General features: G+C 42.8%; 1 protein-coding gene across 1 annotated transcript in view; it reads left to right on the top strand.

Annotated features, from left to right (window-relative positions):
• The window catches only part of GLI3 (GLI family zinc finger 3), a 1,844,924-nt gene that overhangs the window by 525,112 nt on the left and 1,293,115 nt on the right, over positions 1-26,697 (top strand). The gene's annotated exons all lie outside the window — the stretch shown is intronic.

Raw genomic sequence — 26,697 nt, 5'->3', positions numbered from 1 at the left:
AACATGTTTTTGGAGTGTTACAAGATGGAAGATATTAAAAATTCCCCACAGAGTACTCTGTCAGAAATGTTGGGGGGAGCAAATGGCTGTAACTAAGGAAATTATTCTTTTGAACTGAGCCACAGGGTCTGAATTGCTAGACATGGTAAGGCGTTGCCAAGTTTAATGCTACTAGATGCCAAAAAAGCAGTTACTAGAAAATGGAGATTAAAATCTAACCTAACTGTAACTGGAGTACTGAATATTGTAAAGGAGATAAATGAATTAGGGGTAGGATCTTTCACAAAAGGGAAGGAGCATATTGCCTATAAATAAGTGGAATTTGTAAGAACAATATATGCAAAATAATGTTCAGGAGGAGGTGTGAGGTTCAAGAGAAGGCAAAAGTTGCATCATTTATGCAATGTTGGAGCGAATGAGAGTTTTTATAAAGAAAGAAAACATATGTAATGTGTTGTTGTTTGTCTTTCGGCTTTTCCCGGTAAGGGGTCGCCACCGCAGAATTCCGGTCCGCTAATGATTGGCAGTAGATTTTTATGAAATGCCAAGGTGCCAGCTCGACGCCCAACCTTCAACAAAGGCACGCCCATTTACGCACGCATGTCTTTTGAACACTACCCAACCGCGTGGAGGACATGCAGACTCCACACAGAAGGCACTCCCAAGCCCAGCCGAGAATCGAACGGGAGAACCTCTTGCTGTGAAGTAACAACGCTACTGCCGTACCACCACGGCAATAAAACATATGTAATGTGTAATGCACATAAATTAAAAAATGTTAATATGATTTTACTTTTCTATTAACGAATGTGTACCATGTGTCTAAGGTTATAATTTAGTTATAATTTAATAAAGGTGTTTTTTTCAAAAAGTACACAATAAACTGGTTATGACTGATGACTTGGCCATAATTCTTTACAGTGCGTGGAGCTTTATTTGCTCCATTACAGGTACTGCGGTGGTGGTGCTGCGCCTCACAGTTAGTCGATTCTCAGTTAAGCGTCTGCTGTGTGTGACATGCGTGAATGGGCGTTGAAGGTTGTGCGTTAGGCCCGGCAAGCCAGCATGTAAAACTCTACTGCCAATCATTAGCGGACGACACACACACACACTACCAGGTACAGAAAAAAAGTGTAGGACTGCCAAAGTGTTTTACCAGCTTCTAAAGTCTTGATTTCTTATTGGCCTGGATTTGTTCATAAATAGACTTAAAAAAAAATAAGTCATGGACATTCAGAATTGTCATATAGCTGAAACACCTGATGTCCTTAAAGGGTCATTTGCATATATCCCATGTTCCCTCTAATGCAAGAGGTTTAGAGAATCACACAGTGGAAAATCTAGCCTTGCTAGATTTTTCTTTTGGTTTTTACTGATTGGTCTTTCTGTGTGACCTGTTTACTTATTGTTTTAGTTTGTTGTTTGGGATATTTTACAGACACCTGAATGGTTGTGGATATCACCTGGGTACGAGAACCCTATGTTTCTAAATGATGGCAAAGATTCCACTTATGCTGTGCTGATGATGCCATAAGAAGTCGGAAACATGTATGTCCACAGCTAGTGGGGTTTGGCTTTATTGATCTGAATTTGTTCATAAATCATTTTAAAAAAAAAATCTTAAAAAGAAATAAGTCAGGGGCATTCAGAATTGCCATATAGCTGAAACACCTGATGTCCTTAAAGGGTCATTTGCATATATCCCATGTTACCTCTAATGCAAGAGGTTTAAGGAATCACACAGTGGAAATTCTGTCTTTGCTAGATTTTTTTTTAGCTTTTTCTTTTGCTTTTTACTGATTGTTTTTGTGTGTGACCTTTTTACTCATTGTTTTAGCTTTTAAAGTCTTTGAAAGCTGGTAAAACACTTTAGCTCTGCTGAAGAGGCAGCATGCAGAAATGAAGTGCCCCTTTATAGAACTAATGACTTTAAAATCTGTTAGATGTTTTATTCTGACACACTTTCAGTTTATAAAGCTGTTTTAACCTTTGACTACTGCTCTTTGCTATTCGCCAGTGCCCTCTAAGTGCTGTTAAGCTTAATACTTGTGCTAAGGATGTGCTTTATAATATTTTAGTGCATGGAGCATGGTGATTATACCCCAATGTTTGTAAAAAGACAAATCAGTTAACTTCTAGAGAGACACAAGACACAATCCTAAGCACCCCCTGCTTAATTTTTAAGGTTGAGTCTCATGTCAGGCAGACTAATCTGCCAGTCCACTCCTGACCAAAGACAGCAGCAGAATAAAAGACAGCTGTAGAGTAGAAGATTTGTCGTTGCTTGCAGTACATACTGATAAAGGTGATGTCCTTCTGTTCACACGCAGTATTCTGGACTCTTGGGTTCCCTTCTCTTGCTACTAGAATATTCTGCCAATATACAAAAGCTTTTTGTCACTGCTAGGTGCATGGGCCATCTGACATGGTTAGGGGAATGTGGGCCATAAAAGTAATGTCTGCACGCACCAGACCTCTGAACTTCTCTGTCGCCAGTTGGAACATCAGCTGTTCCTGCTATACTGGCCATTTGATGGAAAAGTCTAAGATGAGTACCCAGTTGGGGACTTTTGTTTTTTTGGGTCACTGCATGCCTGTGTGGGTTCATGTCATCCAGGAAGGGAAAGTGTAAGTGTGGTCATCAGATCCCCCGTAAAGACTCCCACGAGCTTTGCCTATTTTTTGTCTAGGGCCTACGCATGACCATAAGTCCTGCTCAATCTGCCAGGCCTTTGTCCCAAAAACCTTGTGTAGCAGACTGCATGCTTTAAACATCTATCTGGAGAATCAGCACCTTAAGTGCTTAGTATTAGGTATGGAGGGGCCATCTGGCTAGCCTGTCTAACAGCCCAAGAAAAAGGCCAAAATTGCTAGGCCTGAATCTGTAGCTGCATCTCCTCCATCCAGCATCCCTCATGTGGCTGACATCAGCCTGGAAGAACGATCAGTCACCTCTGGAATGGGTACAGCAGGTACCGATGTGGAAGTCATAGAACTCAGAACAGAAAGCATATTCTCGCAGGTCTTGCAGGCATCAACTTCCGACGGTGAGGGGGAAATCTCTGCTTGCACTAGCCTCCCAGATGGATCCCTCCACTACCTTGCTGGTAATTGACTCCAGGCCTACCCTGGCTCTGACCCCTGCTAGGCCTTCTCTTAAAAAGAAGGAGAAAAGAAAGCATGTTTCTCCCCCACCAGAGAGCCAGCCAGATTGGCAGGCTTTCTTACAGAATCTTTTCAATGTTTTTATGGCTCTAAGGCCTGCTATTGCCTTAACATCTCCAGTGGCTCCTCCTGTGGTGAGCCCTAGGCCTCAGGCCTTAGACACCTTCCAAGTTGAAGCTGAGGAATTTTCTGACTCTTCTTCAGAAGATTCCCTTTCTAATGTCTCCCAATTACCCTCCACCATGGCTATGCCTGTCCAGGGGAAGAATCTGCAGAAGCAGATTCTCCAACTGAGGATCTCACCTTTGGGGAGACCATTGCAAAAATGAGGGAGCATTTCAAATGGGATTCCTCTGAGATGACAGAAGTTCAGAAAAGATATTATGAACTTTTTCAGATGGACTCCTCTGCCCCTTCAGCCATACCACCAGTACTGCCAGCATTTCTGGATGCATTTAGTGAAGCACCTCACAATCCTGACTCTTAACCCCCTGCACCTCGAAGGCCTGATACATTCCACAAAGCCCCAGAGGGAGGCAAATTCCTGGTTAAGTGCCCTGCAACTGACCCTGGCACTTTCTCAGTGTCAGTGGATAAGGCATCCAAACTCCTTCCATCTTCTTCCCTCCTCCCTACTGACAAAGACAGCAAGGCCATGGAGCGTCTTGGGAAGAAAGCTTACACCTCCTCGACTTTGGCATTCAGGGCAATAATTTATCAAACCCACATGTCCAAATATGCCCTAGCCCTTTTGGAAAAAGCCACTAAACAATTGAGTGACATCCCAGATTCTCCTGCGAAAGCTCAGTTGTCCAGCTTTATTTCCCTATCCTATCAGGTCACTAGCCACTCCTTTAGCTACAATGCTGCAGAAGGTTCAGCAAGGGCAGCTGCATCTGCCTCAGTCTTGATCATGGCTAAGATTGCAGCCTCTGCCTGAGGACATCAGGGCAAAACTCTTGGATGCACCTCTTGATAAATAACTCAGTTCTTTTTGGGACAAAAGTGGCTGAGTTATTCAAGACTCTGTAACAAAAGAGAAAGGAGTTACAATACCTTAAGCACTTGTTTGTTTCTCATGTCCCCAAAATCCACAGGAATTACCCTTTGAAAACTCAATTTATCAGAAAGCAAACTACTCCTTCCAGGCCTGTCCAGACTCCAGCACAGAAGCCTCAATTTCAAGATAGAGCAGGTAGTCTGTGACTACCTGCCACTCTTGAAAATACCCCCCCCCCGACTCCATTCCTCTGTCCCAAAGACTCTTTCACTGTCTCCCTGTGTGGAAAAACATCACCACAGACAGGTGGGTCTTATCCATAATAGAGAAGGTTTATTTCATGATCTGGATTACTACTTTGTCTTGGAGGGTCATTCCACAACCCCCCCAAAGAACAGCTCCCTTTCTTTCAACCAGTTCTGTACAACCTCATTGCCCAGGGTACTATTCATCCTGGGCACCCTGGAGACCAATTCTAGATATCTTCCACCTCAGTCTCTTTTTGCAAGTGCCTACCTTTTGAATGCTCACTCTGCAAACTCTATTCCCTTTATTCTTACCTCAGGGGTTCATGGGCACCTTGGACAGCAAGGATGCCTACCTACACATCCCCATAAGGCCCAATTTCAGGGGATATCTGCGATTGTTTGCTGTGTCCTCACATTTTCAATTCTCACCCTTGCTCTTCGGGATTTCTAAGGCTCCAAGGGTCTTCACCAAGTGCTTGAATTCACATTTTACCTTACTTAGATGACCTGCCTATTCAGGCAGATTGCAAAGAATTCCTCCTACTCCATCTACAGATAGCTCTCTCTCTCTCTCTCCTGCAGGCACTGGGATTCAAGATAAATTATCCCAAGTCCAACCTGTCCCCCTCGCAGGACCTTGTTTTCCAGGGGAGCAGGATAAGAATGGATGTCATGGGGGCCTGCCTACCACCTCAAAAGGTGGAAAACTTAAGGCAGTACCTGCTCACTATCTTTCAGGCCACAACCTTGAGTGCCAGGCAGTACCTCAGGCTCCTGAGTCACATGGCATCGACCATTCCCATGTTACCATTGGCAAGGCTCCACATGAGGAAGCTACAATGATACCTAAGGCCCATATGGACTCAGCACTCTCATTTTCTGGAGTACAAAGTTCCCTTCTTGCCTTGCCTCAAGAAAGAGATTCAATAGCGGTTGAATCAAGTGAATTGCAACTCAGATCTACCCTTACAGGCCCCCTGCCTGTACAGGAAATCTACACGGATGCTTCAGATCTGAGGTGAGGAGCAACCGTGGGCTCCTTAAGAGTCCAGGGTACATGGCCAGACTCCATCAAACAGGAACATATCAATATCAGAGAGCTGAGAGCAATTCTTTTGGTTCTAAAGGCCTTCCAATTTGCACTGAAACAAGGCCCACTGAAATTGTTCACAGACAACACTACAGTTTTGTGGTATGTTAACAAACAAGGGGAAAAAAATCCTACTTGCCATGCAGACTAGCTCTGCAAGCAAGGTAGCTTGCCACAAAACAGGGAGTCACACTTCATGCAGTGTATAGCTATTCAGAACAGAATACTCAGGCAGACACCTTAAGCAGGTGCATGTCACAGTCTCATGAATGGATGCTCCACAGGGATGTGCTCTTGGACATAGTCCAGAAATGGGTACACCTCAGATAGATCTGTTTGCCTCCCCTGTGAACAAACAACTTTCATCCTTTTGCACCAGGCCTCACAGCCCTCTGGCGAGGGCAACGGATGCCTTTTTAATCTCTTGGAAGGGGATGTTTCTTTATGCATTCCCCCCTTCCCACTACTTCAGAAAGTCCTACTGAAAATTCAGCAGGATAGGCCAACAATCTTGCTGGTGACCCCCTTTTGGCCAAGACAGCACTGGTTCCCCTGCCTTCTGCATTTAGCCAGGGACAGTCACCACAGAGTGGACCTTCTCACACAGGACAAGGGATCTCTAATCCATCCCCACTTGCAGTCTCTGAACCTCACCCTGTGGGTGATAGATTTCTGATGTGTTACACACACCTCTATAATGAGGACTTGCTCACAGTCCTGTAAGATGCCAGGAAATCTACTACTAGGAGATCTTGTATATCTAAATGGAAAAGATTCTCCATATGGTGTCTACAAAGGTAATTGGACCCTTTCCAGGGTGATGCCCTTTTGATACTGTCTTATCTCTGTGACCTTTGCAGACAGGACTGGCGTACTCCTCCATTAAAACTCACCTGGCTGCCATTTCAGCTTGTCTGCCTCTGGACCTCCATTTGGTTTTCAGATTGCTTGCAAAGTTATTCCTAAAGGGAGTGCTGTATCTCAGGCCCCCCAGGAAACTTTTTCTCCCCCTCGGGACCTGAATTACGTTGTGGAGAAGCTCATGGTAGCCCCTTTTGAACCACCTTCTAAGACTTCTCTGAAACACTGCAAATGGAAAACAGTACTTGTAGTGGCCTTGACATTAGCTAAGCCGCAGTGGTGCAGTGGTAGCATTATTTCCTCACAGCAAGAGGTTCTCCCATTCGATTCTCAGCTGGAGTGCCTTCTGTGTGGGGTCTGCATGTCCTCCCCACAGTCGAGTGGCATTCAAAAGACATGCGTGAATGGGCATGCCTTTGTTGAAGGTTGGGCATCGAGCTGGCACCTCAGCATCATAAAAAAAAAATCTACTGCCAATCATTAGCGGACCGGAGTTCCACTGTGGCAACCCCTAACTGGGAAAAGCTGAAAGACGAACAAGTGGCCTTGTCATCGGCTAGAAGAGTCTGTGAGTTACAAGCTTTCATGCCAATTCCCCCTTTACTCATCTTCCACAAAGACAAGGTAACCCTTAGTACCAACCCTACTTTCATGCTCAAGGTGGTCAATGAGCTTTCCTTAAACCAAACAATGAGCTTTTCTTAAACCAAGCTATTCACCTCCCTACCTTGTTTTTCCATCCAGAGAGTGACAGTGAGAGAGTCTTACATTCCCTTGATGTGAATAGACAACTTAGGTTCTACTTAGACAAGGCTAAGTCTGTCAGAAAATCTGACCAATTGTTTGCCTCCTTCCACCTAGGGTTCTGAGGAAAGCTGTGACAAAAAGACAGTTTCAGCTTAGATTTGCAGGGCAATTTCTTTCTGCTATGCACACTATGGGAAATCCTTGGGGTCCAAAGATAAAGCACAATCCACTATGGTTATGGCTTCATCAGGAGCTTTCTTTAAGGGATTAGACACTGCCACCATTTTACAGGCAGCTACATGGACATCTGTCCACAGATTTACCAATCATTAAAATTAGACCAAATTTCCAAATCCAGGGCTAGATTTGCCAGGGCTGTCCTCCATGGATTTTTGGAAAATGGTTCCAAGCCACCACCCCATGCTTCCCAGTGAGATTTGGCACTCACCCAAGAGTCCAGAGTACTGCAACATGTGAATAGAAGGACATAGAATAGTTGTGTAAAATCTTACTAAGACCATATATGTCCTTTCCTTCCATGTTGCAGTATTCCTTCCCTGGCTGTTCCCATACCGGTCTCTTCTTTGATGGCAGTGGACTTGCACAGTTTTTCCTGGGACTGGGGTCTGACTGGGGCACTCAGTTCTGAGGTCTGGTGCATGCAGACATCACTTTTATGACCCAAATTCCCTTAGCCACGTCAGACGTCCCATGCACTTAGCAGTGACAAGAAGCTTTTGTATACTGGCCAGACGTTCAGGTAGCAAGAGAAGGAAACCCAAGTGTCCAGAATACTGCAACATGGAAGAGAAGGACATCTATGGTTATGGTAAGATTTTACACAACTATTCCTTTTTTCCTCTTACAAATTTAGAAAGTAGCTAGAGTAACAGGATGTGTGTTTGCCTGTATTTTGTCTGAAGGATATGAACTCTGAAACTGAAATGTATGTCACTATTCATTGACTTCAGTCCTATGTGATTTGTCTAAAAACCATGGACTTTATGAGGAATGGACCAAACAAATGAGGAAAAAATCTGGACATTCTGTGAAAATCTCAACAGTTTTGAGGCATAGCAAGGTGAGTATAAATGTCAGGGACCGTGTTACCCTGCCTTTCTGACAGTGCTCACTAAATGGTTAAGTGCTTTACAGCTTTGAAAGCTGGCAAACACTTGGCATTTTTTTTCTTTTTTTACTGTAACTAGTAGTGCATGGAGCAGATAAAGCTAGATGCACTACAAACAAGTCATGATCTGGTTTCCGATCGTAACCTTTAATTGTGTGTTCTCAACATGGATGCCAAGATTCACCTTGAGCGCTTCACTCCCGGGTAGAATTTCTTGGCATCCATGTCTGGAATAGTTAATAAATTGGCTATGATTAGTGACTCAGTCATAGTCCTCTGTATCTTTCTCCCTACTTTGGAAAGTATTCACAACATTCCATGCACTACCAAAAGTTTCAACTCCTGATTAAGAAAGGGGTGGGGGCTGTGACGATCTCATAAATTATTATCTCTGAGGTAATTTGTTACATTCATTCCTCTCATCTCTCCCTGTTTTTGGTGGCATCCTTAGTCTTGCCCAGAATTTTGCTTTACCATTCATGAAATTGTGATTTTTTTTGTGGCTAAGTCATGAATACATCTATGAATTGGAAAGATATCCTTTATTAACTGTTCAGTTATTCAGAATCATATTAACACAAATTCTCTGAATATCTCTGACATGGAACCAGGCCTGCCTTCCCTTCTAATACCAGGCTACTGTACCTTAAACACTCATGATGCAGTAGTACCTTCAAACATTTAAAATTTATTATACAGAAATTGACAAAGCCCCCCCTCCCAATTTGAGCCAGCATTATCCTGTAAGACCGTTATTTTACTCCTATTTGCTTCAATCCAAAGGCTGTCAAGAGTTATAAAATTTAATGGGTTCAGCACCTTGTCAGCTCATCCGCCATACATCAGATATAAAATTGTAATGAACCCAAAGATCTAAATACCTTTCTTCTCTGCTTAACGACTGAATTCTGATAAATGAATTTTGCATTTTGGTGATCCTTAAAATACAAAATTACCTTTTTTAACTTGATATTGGATTTGCAGTAACTCCATTGGCAGCTATCTTCAGGGTTTTACTAATGTATGCATTTTGCTGCAGCTTCTTTTTTTTTTTTTGGTTAAAGACTGGTTGAAATGGAGTTTCCTGCAAGGCTGGGATTTGTTTTTCCAACATTTGTTCATTGAGAATTATGGGCTGGCTTGTTGATTTAAAGTGTGAGGTGGTTTTGCTAAAGCAGTTATCTAAGATTTGTTAGATGGGTACCTCAACTTGCCTTTGGATTCCAGCGTTGATATTCTAGTCAAGTGGAATGAATCAGCAGAGAGCTAGAAATGGCTGCTGTATATCTGTGTGGGAATGACTGACAGTAGCCCTATCTCTCCAGAAGGAACTCCCACCCTCTTCATCCTGTTTTGTTTGTATTTGTTGGATCCTTTCCTGAAGAGAAGAGATTCAAGATTATGCACCTGAACAGGAAGATGAAGGGACAGATACAGGGTTTTGTCCTCAATTGTCTGATTCAGACTTAGAGGAGAGTTCATTTTCTGATTCATCCTCTGTGTGTGTGTGGGGGGGGGGGTCTCTTTCTCTGAGAGTATTTCCAGAATATGCCAGTGTTTTCAGTGAAAGAACACTGAGGTTTCTCAGTCTGTCAGAAAATACTCTGAGCTGTTACAGAAGGAATTTCCAGAACCTTCACCCATTCCTTCTGTTTTGTCAACTCTGACGGATATGTGTATGTCACTGCCAGCAAATTTTTCTTATCTCTCCTTGCTCTAAAAGCAGTTTCAGGAGAGATTAAAGTGCAAGGTTTGTGGGACACCAAGGACAGATGCAAGCACATAAATATAAAATAAATGCTTGCCCTGATCAAGGCACTCAACTGCCTAAACCATCTTTGGTTGTCAGGACCCCTTCAAGTTGTTACAGACCGTACCACAGTCATATGGTACATCAACAGGCAAGGGGGAGCCAGTTGGTACTCATTTTGCAGACAAGACATGTTAGTCTAGGATATAGCTTCACAACAGAGTCTCACTTTACAGGCATCCAGCATTCCATCAGAGCAAAGTTGCATGGCAGACCCTCACAAGTGGAAACTGGATCAGGGATCTTCAAAGATTTGATCCATCTCTGGGGCATTCTTCAAGCAGACCTGTTCGACTCCTCTCTGAACAAGACAAATGCCTCTTTTCCTTTCCTTGGACAAGAATGTTCCTGTTTGCTTTTCCACCATTTCCACTGATATCCAGGGTAATTCTGAAGATTCAGAAGGAATTCCCCAAGGTCATTATGGTGACTTCCTTCTGCCAGGCAATAATGTTGTTCCCTTTTTTGGAAATGGCTAGGGGCAATTACCACAAGCTTCCTCACAGAATGGATCTACTAACACTAGATCAGGATGTTTGATGCACTCTAACCCTAATTGACTTCAGCTGACTGCCTGGATGTTTGGATCTTAATTCCCTTTTGGCACCTGTTTACTGAGGACATGCAACAGGTGCTATTGAAGGCAAGAAAGCCTACTACTAGAAATTTGTATATTACCAATGGAAAAGGTTTTCTAGTTGCTGCCAAAAACATAACCAGCACCCATTTATTAGTTGTTCTCTAATTTTACAATATCTGTCTGAGTTACAATGCTATGGCCTTTCTTACTCCTCCATCAAGGATCATTTATTCTTCGTTTCAGCATGTGTGCCCGTGGATCCTCCTCTTTCAATGCTTTCTCTTGTGCAAATGATTTTGATAAGGGTTTTTGCAAAAGAGGCCTCCAAGATACTGATTTCTCTGACCTCTATAAGAAGAGTATCTGAGTTGCATGCTCTTACGTTGAGTCATCCCTATGTCATTTTCCACAGAGGCAGAATTTCTTTGAGAACTAATCCATCTTTTATGCCTGAAGTGGAATCTGAGTTTACCTTAAGTCAAACTATCTATCTCCCCATTTTCTTTCCTTAAACTGAAAATGAGGGAGAAAGGATACTCCATACCTTAGATGTCTGTAGACAACTTTCAGGTTCTATCTCTACAGAGCTAAATCTTTCAAGTCTTTGGGTCATTTGTTCATATGTTGTGAAAGTAAGAAGAAGGGACAACCTGTGTCAAAACAGTCTATTTCCAAATGGTTGTCTCAGGCTATTACTTTTTGTTATATTCACCACAACAAAACTTTTTCAGGCAGGATCAAAGCAGACTCTACTACTGCCTTGCTTCATTTAAGTTTTTTTTGAAAGAATTAGATTCTAGAAATATTCTAGAAGTAGCAACTTAGTCCTCTGTGCAAACAGTTGCAGGGCATTACAAGGTTGATTCCTTTTATATTTCTAGATCAAGCTTTGCTAGGCCCATTCTGCAGGGGCTGCTGGACCCTTTCCCTTCTACCTACCAAATGTAGTTATCTAGGGTAATCTATCCATACAGCTAAGGCTACTGCAGCAGTGATCAGTATGATGAACATATACAGTTGTATAAGTAAATTTACCATAACATTAGATATTAGAGTGATCACTGCTGCAGTAGCCACTCCTTCCTTCCATCCAACTTTTTTCTTGGTGTGTTGCTTATTCCAGGGTGTGAATACTTATTTTTTGTTCTTACTAGCGTTGTCCTTTCAGGGTTCAGTCTCACTTTCTGTGTTCGCGTGAAAGCTCTGAAGGGTTTGGTTCCCAAACCTCTCTTTATAGTCAGGTAAGCTTGAGCTGACTGATGGTTTGGGTGTATGGAAGGTGTACTGAAGCTTTGGAAGCTGACTGGCTGTTATGTCCTTGTCTGGATATAACCCATTTAGCTAAAGATGTTGCAGCAGTGATCATTCACACAGCTACTGTAATTGTAAGTTTACTTACACAACTGTACTTTTTGTGCCAACTTATGGCAACCAGTGTGTGGTGATGGCATGGTATATACATTACATAGGTCCATGATTTGCATTTTTCCCAGAGTGGCACCTTTTGCATATGGCACCAGATGCTAGAGATGGTAGACTTAACATGATAGTTTTGCTGTATACTGGTCCATTGGGTGGGTTCTAGAGGTTTTGTCATGATAAAAAATGAGTTCATATCAGTTGTGGTATGAGTTAGAAGAAGTAAGAGTTATTTTCCTGCATCCTGAGTGTTCTTTGAAAATGGGATAATAGGACAGTAGTGTCAGGCTTTGCAGAGAGGTCGGATAGAGTTATATGCTTATGTAGAAGTTCAAGATGGATGGCATATTCCCTTCACAAGGCCTTATTCTCAAATGTAATAACTTTACAGGTAGAAATGGTGTTATTAATCTGCTGTTATGATGAGCACCTCAATTATTTTTTCACGAATTATTTCAAACTTTGAAATTGACACTTTAAATAGAATCACTTGCATTACAATTTTTCTTTGTCTACCATCCATGCAGAACAAGCTTTAGTGCACTGGTTTGAATAAGAAATCATAGGTGTTGGAAAGTCATACAAATTTCATTGGTAATGTCCAGGCTACCCATGCATGTGATGTCTTTACTTCTTAGTAAATAAGTATATCAAAGAATACCTGTAAGCTTATGTTTTTCTCAATAGTTTACAAAGATTCTTTAAGTGAAGTCACACTGCTAAGCTGTTTTGCGTTTTTGAAGATGCAATGATTTTACTTCATCTGAAGAAGCCAGTGGGCTGCATTATTTAAGTGAAAATTTTAATATTATTTGAGTTAGTGAACGTCTCAAAGTGATATTTTAAACTTTAAACAAGATAGGTCTACAAGCTATCATTTCTGTTGCTCATGAAAATTCAGATGCATGAAATGTTGTCACTGACAGAACAGACATAAGGCAAGTAAATGTTGAAACAGTCCTTTAATGGTTGTGACAGAATTAAAAAGCTTATAAGTTACAGACTCCACAGACACATACGCATTATCTTCCATATGTCACAGTTGATAGTTTTGTCTGTAACAGCACAATGTGATACATAAATGATGGCTGGATTGTAGTCTAAATGTAATGCAAAAATAACTAAATCAAGTAAATAAATGAAGTTCACAGTGTTCCTTTATGTCGTGCAGTTATACCTTAGTTTACATCTTAGTTTATATTAAAATTATTTGGACATAGCCAGCGCCATGGTGTAAATGGATAAAGCCCTGACTATGACCCAGACAACCATGGTTTGATTAGTGGCTTGGACGTCTGAGGTACTGGCAGGTGTGGATGAGCATATCCATCCCAGGGGAAGGGTGGTTACGTCAGTGTTCCCTGCAGTGATCCCTAGTAGAGGTTGGAGACATTGCTGTAAGGGAATGCGCTGCAAGGAGAGGAAATGATGCTGGACCTGGCTGAGCTGCTGCAGAGGTGAGGCGATAAACCTCATATCCCTTGTTGCACACCTGTTGGACATGACACACAAACCACACAGGGTAGGCCATTAATATACTAACCCCCTGGCTGAAGTTGGATGGCAAGACCCCTCAGGACACTGTTAGGTTCCATGCTGGACCAGGCCCAAATCAGAAGAAGGCTGGGGAAGTAGAATGAAACAGTAGACCTGGAAACTGATGTTGGCACTGGAGTAGATATCATAGGATAAACCAGTGGAGCAAAAAGTGCTCAAAAATTATTTGAACACCATTAAACTTAAGGATACCATTTGAAGTAGCTTCATGGTATGTATTCAGTCTGTAAAGTTAATACAAAGTAAACTATGCTAAACAGCTTGTCTAACAGTCAGAATGAGCCATTTGAGTTTTCTGTACTCCATGCTTATGCATGTGGTTAGTTCTATAGAATATTGCATTATTTTTGCTGTTTTATTGTTATTATTATTATTGTTATTATTATTATTATTATCATTTTAGTAACAACTTGACATGAAAACTAGATAGAAGCATCTGTTTCCCTAAGGAAAAAGTGGAACCAATTTTATTTGGATTATTTGCAGACAAAAAGTATTTACTGCTTCAGGCCTAGAATCCTAATCTGCTCTTATTCTGTGAAGAAGAGTCAGAAATGATGTAACCAATTAAATTGGATTTAAAACTTTATATGAAAATAATTTGATTATATCTTTTTCTTTAGCTACAAAATAAAAGTGTTTTTTCAGAAGCTGCATTCTGTGTCTTCTTATTTTATTTTGGCAACTGTTGCGATTTTCCCTTCCTTACTCAAAGTAGGGATATAGAAGGCCTGGAGTAATCAACTTTCTTTATTAAGAGCTTTTTGAAATTTTTTATTTTAGATTGCAATTCAGGATAGATTTTTTTTCTCAGCCCTGTGGTGAAGTGGGATAAAGATCAGATTACAGCTAAACTGACTTGTGTTTGATTAGCAGCGCAATATTCTTTGAAACTGGGCAGGGGAGGTTGAACTTGAGTGGCAGATACCAGTTTGCTAATTTTTTGGGGTTAAGCTTCTAGGCTAGCAACATTGGCAACACCTAGTGGTAAATGGGTCAGTCAGGGTCTTTCCTATTGTATCACAGTGTAAGAGGTGTGTGTGAGTATGCACACATCTCCTTCTCCCAACCAAGCAACGATTGCAAGACCAAAGAAGCAGCCTCAGGGTAGGCTCATACAAGGGACTAGCTAGCCGACTCACTGCCTGCCTGACACTTTTGGGTGGGAGGCAGAAGTCATGAAGATGAAACCAGTGTTCTTCAGTAAGTATAACATCTTCTCCCAGTCTTTTTCTGGCATCTACTTCCTCCTCTTAGGCCTTGTTATACAGTTGTTATTGCCCTAGCCATTCCAGCTAGTAAGTGTAAGTTTGCTAAATTTCTCTGACTTTTTTTGTATTTTATTTTTGTATCTTGAAATAATTTCATCTTAACTTCATATTGACTGAAACATTACATTTTGTTTTCTGGAAGATGAAATGCCTATTTCCACTCCAAGCTGACAGGAAAACTCACCAGCAGCATCAGAAGAATGTGCCTTTAGGTCAGGAGCATGTACAACAAAAGTCACTCAAGTACTATATAAGAAAACATCAGTGTTAAATATTGCAACAGAGGGTTAGCAGAATTTAATGTCAAGTGAATATGAGACCAGCATCAAGATAGAAGGTGAGGAAAGGAATATGTAGAAAACAAACAAAAAAAATATGCTGTTGCAGTCAATGCTGGTAGGGTATGGGGTAGCTAAGTTGTGTCCAAGGTTCCATGTGTCCTGCAGCTTGTTTGTCTTTGCTAAGAGGACAGAGAAATAAAGGAAGAAATCATGTCATGAAAGTAGACTGAAGATGCCTGACAGGGAGGGAGACAGGTAGAAAAATAGTAACATATGGAGACGTAAGATCACTGCATGTGTTATTGATGTAGAGTAGTGAAGCAAGGCAGAAGGTCATGTAAAGGTACCTCAGACTGTGAGAGTATACACCAGCCTGCAGGTATGTGCATATCTAGGTAGGCAAATTCAATTAGACATCAGAATGAAAGGGACTGGTGGTTCACCAAAACAGGAAGATAGTGAAAGACATGCTAGCACTTGCAAATAGTAGAGAACAAGTAATTTACCTCAGTTGGTCATCAGCACAGTGCCACACATATAAAGCTAACCATGGAGTGAGTACTTCAAGTTAAAAAAAAAAACACAAGAGAGCTGCCTGGCCCTAACAGTGGATAATTCAAAAAAGAAAAAAAACAGTACACCTTAGAATGAGATCTAGTCTACAGGAAGAGTAAGATTTCTTTGTAGTGGCAGTTTGTTAGGTAGAAGCGGAAGCAGTGGAGTCACTGAAATTTCCAAGCTAGCCAGAGTTGAATCTTTCTCCTTACTTGTCAGTGGGATTCAAGATTTATAAGTCCTCAGTGTTGATTTCCATGGTCCATTCCTTGTAGTAGGGTTTCAGGCTCTGAGGACATACTGGTGAGTGTCTCATATCTGTAGCAGTGCAGTGAAACTGGTATGAACAAGGACTGTTTTAAGGCTGGCACAGCTCGTTTCCCAGACCTAGACCTAAACTCTTTTGTCTTTTTTTTGGACCAGAGATTTTGAGGGAGAAGTAAGATATTGGCCCGTCTGTACTTATTTTTGGGCTGCACTGTGCTTGAGAGGCTTACTTACTTCTTCACTGGAGCATTGACTAGACAGTTAACTGCTAGTCCTGAAGAAAATTTTCAGCCTGTTCTGGTAGTTTGAGCATGTCTAAGCCATATAGTTATAAATAATGTAGATGGAAATCTCAACAGTACCCTCAGAACCCATTTCACTTGCTTTAGATATGAGGTCACAGTTTTATTTTTGAAAACACGTTAATGGTGAAATTGGGTGCAATCTAGACTTGCAACATGCTATTTTGATGTTTGCCAGCCACCGAATGTCTTGTGCATTGTAGAATTAACTAGTGATGTTAAGTTGTCGATCTCGCCTTCGTTCTTGCTGGATGGGTTCGGAGCCGATCCTCTGCTCCGACTCGGCCTAATACTAAAGCTCGAGAGCTATTTTTACCGGCTCAAGGCTATGCTATGTCCCATAATGCTAGGCGTTATATACCCAGATCTCGTTTGCCGCTTCAGCTATGAGGTTGCGTTTTCACCAGCTCCAGGTCGTATTTAGAATTTTTTATAATTATAGTTAGTTTTCGATTGATATTTTTTCCTAGATTTTTTTCTAGTAGTGTTAGTAGTCACCCGACTAGTCTTCCCACCCTTTTATTAGTAGTTTTCCTACTCTTTTCCACCCTTAAGGTGGTTAGGCCTTTATCCCCCCCCCCTTTTACAGTAGTTTGTAAAGTAGATTTATACAGGTTACTTTACTAGGTGTGTGTGTGGAATTTTGTTTTATTGTAGTAACTGTAAGAGTGTCTGTCAAGTGTTTTGTGTGTGTGTTTGTATACTTGTTAGACTTTGTTGTCCCGTTCCTGTGGTATCATGCCTAAGGATACCAAGCTATCGGGATTCAAGAAGTGTGACTCGTGCTGAAAGAAGATGTCTCTGACAGACGGTCACACTTCTTGTGTGTATTGTTTGGGCCCTCTGCACCTGCAGGACTCTTGTTCCATCTGTCATGCTTTTAGCTCAAGAGTCCTGCAGGAGCGCAGAGATAAGCTCATCTTAAGGGGCTTATTGAAGCCCGAAGGTTCTCCTACCAAGCCTCTGTCAGGAAAACCTTCCAAGCCCACCAAACCGTCGGCTCCATGTCCGGAGCTGGCGCCGAGCGGACCTTCTTCTGCCTCATCGGTTCCGGCCAGAACTGATACATCGAGGCCTCAGTCGGCTCCGACCTTGGCGTCGGAGCCGTCTCCAAGCCGAAAGCGCTCCGATCTCCCTCAATGGAGTCGGTCAGGTCGGCTCCGAAGTCCCCTTTGCTGTCGGAGCGGAGCCATAGGTCTCACTCCTCTAGATCTTCCAGGCTTTCGGACCACAACCTCGAGAGGGTAGTCAGTAGGCTTTTGAAGTCGCAGGCACTCGCCCAGTTATTGCATAGCCCGTCTCAACAGACAGCGGCTTCCCCAATGCCTGCTCCAGTTCCTCCTCCGACTATTCCTTCAAGCTCGGAGCCGGAGGCCGTCGGGGTTGGTACCGTGGGGGCGTCGGAACCGATTCCACCCTTATCGGTTCCTTCGTCGGCTCCGATCCCTTCATTGGCTCCGTCCTTGGAGGGATCCGGGTGCCGGGACTCCCTCATCAGTTCCGAGGGGGCGAGTGGCATCAGACCCTTGTCCGACCCTGTTCTCCCTCTCGGAGTGTCGGCACAGGTGAACTCGGCCCCGACATTGGCCTCGGAGCCGTCCCTCTCAGTGCCGGGAGGAGCTCTCATCTCTTCGGAGCTGGGTCCCTCCTCTCTGCCTGATAGGGGGGCCTTTGAGGTCATGAGGAGTGTGCTGGCTCCTATACCGGCACCACGGTCGGCCCCATCGGCCCCTCCTTCCATGGTGCCTGCTTCGGCCTCTGCCTACCCTCCTGAACCTAAGCGTGGGAAACCAACGCTCCAGGTCACCCCATTGGGCATATCCTCCTCTTCTGAGGCCTCCCCTGATCCTGCGGGGGAGCCCCCTCGGAAGAGGACATGCAAGAGGAAGCATGTGGACTCCCTGGAGTCAGTGACATCTGACACTGACCTGGATGATTCGGAAGGGTCCCCAAGGTCCCCCTCTGAGGATGTCTCATTTTCTGACATCCTAGAAATCCTTAAACAGAGGGGGAACTGGTCTGCCCTCAACCCTTCCGAGGATGAGTCGGTGTACCTGGACGCATTCGGTTCTCGCCCTTCCACCTCCTGGGTGTCCCCACTTTTTGACCCACTCATGGAGGTGGTGGCTCGGAAGGCATGGACGGCTCCGGATACTATGGAACCAACTCCCCGGAGGCCCACAAAATTTATTACAGCCCCTTCGGACAAGCAATTTCTCACTAAGGGTGTCCCTGTTGATGCCATGGTGGTGGCGGTGGCCACTAAGAAGGAGTTGGCTGACCCTTCAGTTCCTGTCCATCCTCCTAATAAGGAATCTAGGACTATGGATAGGTACGGCAAGCGGATGTTTTCTTCAGCGACCTTTGCCACGTGTTTGCTGAATTATTTGTGCTGTTTCACCCGCCTTCAGAGAGACCTTCTCAAGGAACTAGGTGATACCTTGCAGGACCCATCAGCTGCGGGGTCTCAGGAAAAGATCAGCTCCCAGCTAGGGACCCTGAACTCTATTGTAAACTCCACCATGCGGCTCATCTCCTATGCCGCCGATGGCGCGAGTAGGGCTGCAGGCACAGGCGTTGCTCTAAGGAGACACGCCTGGATGCGGCTTTGCAACTTTGCCGACCCCTTCAAGGCGTCTTTCACTAACACCCCCTTTGACGGTTCTGCCTTGTTTGGACCTCAAGTGAAGGATACATTGACCAGGTGCGAGCAGGAAGGCAAGACTCTCTCTGTCGTAGGAGTCTGTTTTTCTACCCCTTCTAGACCATACCCTAAGGGTCTGAAAGGTGGGAAAATGTGGTTCCGCAAACCTCAGGGAGTGCTGCCTGATGCACGTGGTGAGCTTCCCTCCAGAGGCAGAGGAGGGAACAATAATAGACGCCACCCGAGGGGCAGGGGGGGGTCCACAGAATCAGGGTAGCAGAGAATCTTTCTCTGACAAACCCTTCAGCACCCCTGAGGGGCTGCCCGACTGTCCACCTTTGGAGGCAGTCAGGGGAAGACTATCACTGTACCCAGAAGCCTGGCATTCCCTCACGCAAGACAAATGGGTACGGCCGATCATATCCGAGGGCTACAAAATTCCCTTTACTCACACCCCACAACAGCCAAAAGGGCCCCTTCCAGACGTTCCGATGTTCCACCCATTCTGAATGATCTAGCAGCACTAGAAATTTCAAAGCTGCTAAGAAAAAGGGCCATCCAGCCAGTCCCAGCAGACCAACAAGGATCCGGTATCTACTCCAAGTTCTTTTTGGTACCAAAAAAGACAGGGGACTGGAGACCTATTTTGGATCTCAGCAGGCTGAACAAGTCTGTTCAAAGAACGAAATTCCGGATGGTCACGCTACAGTCCATTCTACCCTTTCTGGGTCAGGACAATTGGATGTGCTCTATAGAACTTCAGGATGCGTACTACCATATCAAGATGAACAGGCGCTCCAGAAGGTTTCTTCGCTTCCGGCTGGGAGCCAGTCACTACCAATTCAGAGCCCTGCCCTTTGGCCTCACCACAGCCCCCAGGGTGTTTACCAAATGCATGGCAGTGGTTGTGGCTCACCTGAGACGACAAGGATTCCAGGTGTTTCCATATTTAGACGACTGGCTCCTTACTGCCACCACCAGGCATCGACTACTCCATTCCAGGGATTACGCTGTACAAACGTGCAACGCGCTAGGTATCTCTATAAATTTCGAAAAGTCTGCATTGTCGCCTTGTCAGTCTATTACCTTCATAGGCGCCATTTTAAACACAGTGGAGCTCTCAGCTAAACTACCCACACAAAGAGTTTCAGACATTCGCAACCATGTTCAGATCCTATTACAGGAGACCAGAGTCCAAGCCAGATTTGCACTAAAAACACTTGGTCTCATGGCAGCAGCAATCACTTTACTCCCCCTAGCGCATTTTCATATGCGGATCCTGCAATGGATGCTATTTTCCCAGTGGTCCTTTCATCAGCTGCCCATGTCACACACCATTCTAATCACTCAGTCATGCAAAAGACGCCTTTCTTGGTGGACGGTCTCCCCTCAAGTACTCCAGGGCAGACCTGTGGTCCTTCCTCCTCCTGTTGCCACTCTGACAACGGATGCCTCCCTGATCAGGTGGGGGGGGCATTTTCGGGGCAGGACAGTCCAGGGCACATGGCAACCCTTCGAATACCACTTGCACATAAATGTCTTGGAAATGAGAGTGGTACTTTTAGCGTTGCAGGCCCTTCAGGACTCTCTACCCACCGGGACTATTGCAATTCAAACAGACAATATGTCTGTAGTGTGGTACATCAACAAGCAGGGCGGAACCAGATCCTACCCCCTATGTCGAGAAGCACTCAGACTTTGGCAATGGGCGATCTCTTCTCAACGGTTTCTGGTAGCAACGCATATTCCCGGGAAGTCCAACGTCATAGCGGACAGACTGAGCAGAGCCATTCTCATGCCTCATGAGTGGTCTCTCAACCAGACAATAGTGGAAAGAATTTTCAGAAGGTGGGGTCAGCCTTGCTGCGACCTTTTTGCAACACCTCTAAACAGCAAATGCCCAGACTTCTTCACCCTCTTCCCAATCCCAGATCTACCCCCCAGAGACGCTCTAGTTCACGATTGGCCCCGGGGTCTTCTGTATGCATTCCCCCCTTTTCCCTTGATTACTCAATGAATCCAGAAAGCAACTGCCTTGAGAGCCAGGATGATCCTCATTGCCCCTTACTGGCCTCGACAAATTTGGTTTCCGTTCCTGCAACGCCATCTACTGGAGCAGCCCTGGCATCCGGACCCAGTGCCAGATCTTCTGACCCATCAATCGGGCGGGCTGCATCAGTCCCTTCGATCTCTCAACCTCACAGCATGGTTACTCCACTTCCAACCCTAGCCAGGCTTCCCCTTATCTCTCAACCAGTTCGAGATATCATCCTCGCTTCTCACAAGTCTACTACTAGAAAGACTTATGCTAGCAAATGGAAGCGTTTCTCTGTCTGGGCAGGGAAAAAGCACGTGGACCCCTTTACTGCTCCTGTCCAGACAATTCTAGAGTTTCTAGCAGAACTCTTTCGATAGGGCTCCTCCTCAGCTACCATCAGAGTTCAACTGGCAGCTATTGCAAATTTCCACGTTGGCTTGTCAGAGACCAGCATCATGTCCCACAAACTTTGCAAAGCCTTTTTAAAAGGAACCCTTTTACTTAGGCCCACGGTTAAGGACCCTCCCCCACAGTGGGACTTAAATTTGGTACTGTCTTCCTTAATTCTTCCTCCCTTTGAGCCGGCGGCTTCTTGTTCGTTGAAGTTGCTCTCGTGGAAAACACTCTTCTTAGTAGCCATCACCTCAGCAAGAAGGGTCTCGGAACTTCAAGCCCTTTGCGTTCACCCTCCTTATCTTGTTTTTCACAAAGACAGAGTGTTACTTAGGACTAATCCATCCTTTTTACCCAAAATAATCTCAGAAAAAAATCTGAATCAGACCATAGATCTTCCAGTCTTCTTCCCAAATTACACCAATAGAGCTGAACGAAAGTTACATTGTTTGGATGTTCACCGTCAATTACGCTTCTACCTGGATAGAACTAAGCAAATGAGAAAATCAAACCAGCTCTTCCTGTCTTATGCGGAGGGGAAGCAAGGCCAACCAGTCCCTAAGGTAACTTTGTCCAGGTGGTTGTCCTGTCTTATCACGTTGGTCTATCAGTTGAGGAACACTGAACTTCCTACTAAGCCTAGAGCCCATTCAACCAGAGCTTTAGCTTCTTCAATAGCCTTTCAGGCAAGATTGCCAATGGATTCCATTTGCGCAGCGGCCACTTGGGCCTCTCCTCATACCTTCATTTCTCATTACAAGCTCGATATGGCCTCCAGAAGTCGGGCTGATTTTGGTTCCATGGTGCTCAAGAGTTTGTTCCATTTTTTGAAAAAAAAAAAAGAGTTTGTTCCATTGAGCCACCCAGGATTTAGGTGCTAGGGATGCTGTCCCATCCAGCAAGAATGAAGGCGAGATTGACAACTTAACATTGAGAAGTTATGTTCTTACCATAACGTTCCATGTTAGTTGTCTTCTTCTCTCCTTCTTTCTTGCATCCCACCCTCCATCCCCCTAGCCTGGGAGATCTAGAGTACCTTGTGAGAATTTTTGCCACCTCAGTTATTTCCCCAGCTAGCTCCCTTGCTCCCTCTTTTTTGCTAGCTGTTCTAGAGGGCTTATATATATATTTATATATATATATATATATATATATATATCCTTCTCCCTTTTGCATCTATGATTAGGTGGATTGTTCTCTGTTGTGGTGGGACATATATGTCCATAGTGTTAGCTATCAAACGAGATCTGGGTATATGATGCCTAGCATTATGGGACATAGCATAGCCTCGAGCCGGTAAAAATAGCTCTCGAGCTTTTGTATTAGTTGGAGCCAAGGATCGGCTCTGAACCCATCCAGCAAGAAAGAAGGCGAGAAGAAGACAACTAACATGGAACGTTATGGTAAGAACTTAACTTCTCATTCATTATAGTCCTGGCATTTCAATGTGAAACACCTGTATACATTAAGAGTACTGTGCCAGAGAGTAATTGTGCATGCATGTCCCTTTAAGGAGGGGGGGGGGGGATCTTTGCTAGTGAAGTTAATGAGGTCATTACCTTCAAGATGTTCAACAAGTCTGGTAATCCTAAAATTACTGGGACAGGTCTGATTTTCTGTTTTCTAGCTTGTTTGATATCAGAAAGGTTTTAGTGAAAAAATAGCTGATATCCTGTGAATACTTGAACAGCTGAGTGGTGTTCCACAACTTCTAGTTGATACGATTGAAGTCCATTCAGAAGATGCAGCATTTCAACTGTATGCTTAGCTGTAGTTGACTTTAATTGTTGGATGTTAATTGCTTTTGATTGATTGAACTTGTAGAGAATATCTACTTTGAATTTGATATAGGCCCCATATTCAGATGTAAGGGCCTGCCGTTTGGTAATGTTGCCATAATGTGTAGCATTAGTGTTAACACAATTTGTTTGTTTGTTACATTATAACTGAAATGCCCAATGGAGCAGCTATAGAGTTTGCTGGTACCTCCATACAATAGCAGGGCAATAGAGATGCATTGGTTATTACTGAGACTGAATAATTAGAATGTTTAATACCCTCCAAAGCTGAAACAAAAAGGGGGGGGGCTTGTAGTTAAGCCTCAGTCCACTTAAAAATACCTGTGCATACGCCATCTTTTTTGCTACTCTGTTAGATTCATCTAGGTGAGACCTGAGGTCAGACGTACCCACTTTGGAAAAAAAACAGTATTTCCTGATTGCTTATTTAGAGATTATAACTTATTATAACTATGATTTTCAGATACATTTATCTAAAAATTTTCATAGTGTCATCCATAAAAATAAATAAATAAATAAAAATAAAAAAACACTAACAGCTGTGGCTGCAGGAGACGCATTCCTTCAAAACATTTTCATCTTCAGTACATTTTGTGTGTGTTGGGTGAGGACCATCATGATCCTTGTGTAAACTCTAAATCTTTTAGTAAGAAAACACAGCCCTGTGTTGTCTTTAACCTCAGGATGTTCCTGCATAAAAAAATTTCTTGTAGTAGCCCAGGGGGTATTTGTAGTTTTGAGATCTTTCTGAGGCTAGTGATATCCTCGGCAAAAAGTTAAGTAACAAATTTGCTTGCGGCCATCAGATACTACCAAAGGAATTTTATCATCAGTCTTCTTTGGCAAAAATCATATACCCTTTTATTGTAGGCATTGTGATTCATTTAATAAAAAGACTTTGCAAGGAAGGTTGCAATATCTAAAGGTCTTTCTTGAAGAAATACATGCACACATACTGAATATGAAACTCTGGTAGTCAAGTTTTGTTTAACTCTGGAAAAAGGAATACTGTATCAAGCAGCATTACAAAGAGTACCAATGCAAATGATAGTAAGTTGTTAACCATTTAAAAAGTCAGAATCCAGGAGAGTGAGTGCCAAAACATGGAAACCGAATGGCAGAAAAATGGACTTTTATATACCAAGTCTGAGATTGCCATTTCCCAGGTATGGCAATCTCAGAGTTTGTATGCATTAGGTCAGGGGATGTGGGAGTGTAGGGGGGCTTGCGTCGCCTGCAAAAATGAAGATCTGATGTTGTTCTTTGCATTCTTCCCCAGTCCATGGGTTTGGATTTGATCCCCAAATCTGACTCGGCAACATACTCTAGATTTCTGATCCAACTCTCGACCTCCTCCCTCTATCCGTAAATATCTGAGTTCATTCCTCTTACCTCAGATCTCGTTTGCAGCCATTGAGCTCAGACTCAGGTTCTGCTTTTGAGCTGGTATATAGTGAAGGTTTGTGAGTTAATCCTTTTATTCTGTTTTCAAAAGTTGTTTTTCTGACTTAGACTATTTTATATTCATCCTCTGTCTTAGTTCTTGCTGGCATAAGAAGCACTACTATATTTATATCATACCCTCTCTCTTACCATAACTAGTGTTCTATTTACCTTTTCAATCAAGGTAATCTTTATAAATTACCATTGTTAGTAATTATTGTTTTCTCTCTGTTTTCCTTCCTTTAAAAAAAACTGCCTGTTTCCTTTCACTACTCTTTATTTACACTTGCAGCTTATACTCTGAATATTTTTCTTTACCATGTCGGATAAACTGACTGGTTTTAAAAAAATGCACTTCTTGTGGGCATAAAATCCCTAATTTGGGTGCCTGCAAGGAATATATTTACTGCCTCAGAGCTGGTCACCTGGATAGAAACTGTTCAGTTTGTTCAATTTTTAATCCAAGGGCCTTGGCTGACCAGTGTAACAAATTAATATTAAAGGGACTTCTTCCTTCTATTACTACATCTGCAGGGGCTCAACACCCCCCCCCCAAAGTGGTGAAATCTACTCTATCAGAGCAATGAAAACACTCCCTGCTTAAGTCTCAGTGTAGGGGATGCTTGCCCCACCTACAAAAAAGAAGTTTAAATTAGAAGAGGAGCGTTCAAGATTCCTCTTATCGTGGATATTAGATTTTTTTTTTTTTGGTCTGTAGATACTCGGCATTTTGAATGCTGACATTTCAATAAGAAACCTAGTAAATTAGGCTATAATGAAAGTAAAGACATTTCAGTGATGTGCTAAGCCTCCTATGTAATTATATAAGGGAGTCACCTGTACTTTAAACTAAACACTTCCAAACTCATGCTACAGTAAAATGGAAGAAAGAATTAATTCCCGTGTTCTCATTCATATGTTTCTGTAATATTCTGTGGGATGATTTAATTGATTAAATTACAAATACATTACTAAAGAACAGCAGGTGTCCTAATTTTTCTTCCTGTAATTCTGTAAAAATTCCTAGTTAATATGGTACACAGTCAGATTCTGGAATAAATATTAAATTCATAATTTGAATATCAAGCTTGTGTTGATTGACATAAACCCAGGCCTGTATTCTCATTGCTTATAAGTCATGAACTGGTTCCTTAACAGTACAGAGAGAAAGATGTGCATTGTTTAATCGTGAATTATAGCTTATTCCATAGTCTAGGTAAATGCAGTGTTAGAAACTGTTTTCTCTTAATATGTATCATTCACAGATTACCCAAATTGATGATAACCCCATTTACTTTATATACGAGACCCAATAGTGCCTTGAAGAAAAGATGCAGTTTATGTGACATTGAACTGACAGCTTCACATTTAATGGACTCTTGACTCAGGCATATGAGTGCAGGTGTGGTACCACAGCAGCTGTCATCAGCCTCATTAATGACCTAGTTCAACAGTTTCTGCAAAGTGTTTGTTTCTGTCATTTTTAGTCAGCTTCCCTTAAGACTGGATGGCATCTTATTTCACTCAGCAGCACTCTTACTTTACTGCTTGCTGTGTGCAGTCATCAGTCTAATTGTAACTCAGAGCTTCTTCTCTTTTTTAGTATGGCTTGGCATTTCATACCACTCACTGGTAAATGCTGGATACTAATGCTTAGTCTAAAAAGTAATGAATATTAATTAGTTGTATGCCAACTATTATTCCAGTTTTGGGGATGAGACTTAATATTTATAGTCAAAAGGGCTATGAAAGTAGTTCTGTCATAAAGGATGCGATTATTTTCTTAATGAGCACTGATTAATGTGTATTAACCTTTGGTGTAGTGATAGCATTAAATTAGTATTCATTTAGTTTATTAAAGTGGCTTGCAGAGAACCTATGCACCAATAGAATTAGATGTCTGTCTCAGAAATCACCAGATGATGTATGAATGACCATTTTAGAACTGGATAGAACAAATGCGGGAGGAAAATAAAAGCAACATTTTTTTCTGATGCTGAAGATTGTCTTGGAAATACTTTTTTTTTCATTTTTTTGAGTACTTTGTGAGAAGTGACTTAAGCACATTGAAAAGTGTATCTCTAAATTTCATACAAAG

Source organism: Protopterus annectens, chromosome 3.part0, assembly GCF_019279795.1.
Source record: "Protopterus annectens isolate FY-2018-M chromosome 3.part0, PAN1.0, whole genome shotgun sequence".
Classification (NCBI taxonomy): domain Eukaryota; kingdom Metazoa; phylum Chordata; order Ceratodontiformes; family Protopteridae; genus Protopterus; species Protopterus annectens.
Note: the sequence above shows the minus strand (reverse complement) of the source record. Positions and strands in the feature narration are given on the sequence as shown.